Source organism: Takifugu rubripes, chromosome 13 (genome assembly GCF_901000725.2).
Source record: "Takifugu rubripes chromosome 13, fTakRub1.2, whole genome shotgun sequence".
NCBI classification, from domain to species: domain Eukaryota; kingdom Metazoa; phylum Chordata; class Actinopteri; order Tetraodontiformes; family Tetraodontidae; genus Takifugu; species Takifugu rubripes.
The window spans coordinates 4605153-4606162 of NC_042297.1; the positions used below are offsets into that span (position 1 = coordinate 4605153).

General features: G+C 47.2%; 1 long non-coding RNA gene across 1 annotated transcript; it reads right to left on the minus strand.

The window, feature by feature from the left end:
• Positions 1 to 204: 204 nt before the first annotated feature.
• Positions 205 to 605, minus strand: LOC105418941 (uncharacterized). The gene is made up of 2 exons (XR_965919.2): positions 432 to 605; positions 205 to 366 (listed from the first exon to the last, which is right to left on the minus strand). It is a non-coding gene; the product is annotated as an uncharacterized lncRNA (long non-coding RNA).
• Positions 606 to 1010: the final 405 nt, after the last annotated feature.

A 1010-nucleotide genomic window follows, 5' to 3' on the forward strand; every position in this document is an offset into this window, starting at 1 on the left:
TGATGCTGAACTTCAAGATAAATATATTCTAAAGCATTTTTAGCCCATGAAATGATTGTCAATTTAAAAAAAAGAGCATAACTGACTTTTTTTCTTCTAGGTGAAGCTCAGAGCTTCCCTTGGATAGCAGAAAAATCGTTCCTGCTGCTGCTGTTACGCCTGGGTTTTGTCCTGGACCCGAAAGCAGGCAAAACGCAGTGGGAATAGTGTCCAATACAGAGTCTTTATTAAAAGGTCAACTCAAAAGTCCTCCTGGAGTGTAGGGGAAGCACTCGTCCAGCTTTTCAGGGCACACAGAGAGCTCTAGCACAGAGCAATCACAGGATTTCCTGCACATTCTTCCCTCCAGCAGGGCAGCATGGAGACCTCGAACAGGCAGAGAGAAGCGTTACAAGCGCTAACAAAAACAAAGAAACAGGAGTCAGATCTACCATGGAAAAGCATTAACCCTCCAACACTGGCAGACAGGTGCTCCGTCCTTAGGTAGGTGGCTGATGAAGACTGCCGACAGGTGCGTCTACCTGCAGAGCCAGCTGCAGCAGATTAGCGGCTCCTCCACGCCCCCTGCAGGAAGAAGCAAGCAGGACCACAACACACGACCCAGAACCCTGGACCCCAACAGCTGCAACCTTTAAAGAGCATTAAATGTAGTTTTTATACATAAAAAAAAAAATCCAGCTCTGCCTTCAGCAAATTCCAATTGATCAGTTTAAAAAAAAAACATGACTTGTTGGCTTTTAACGACGTTAAAAGGTGAGACCAGCCTCCCCGACGGGAGCATGGTGCTCTGAGGAGGTTCATTTCCCAGGTTCAGGTAAAGGATTGCTGGTACTGCTCCATTTGATGTCCTGCTGAGAATGATGGCTTCTTTTATTACCAGACAACACACGACAGCATTCTTCATGCTGACAGGGGTCCACATTTATGTCGCCGCTCTGAAGGTTGGGCCTGGTCAATACCTCACCAGCCGATTCCAAGGTCGGCACCTCCAAACGCACGTCAAGCTTTTC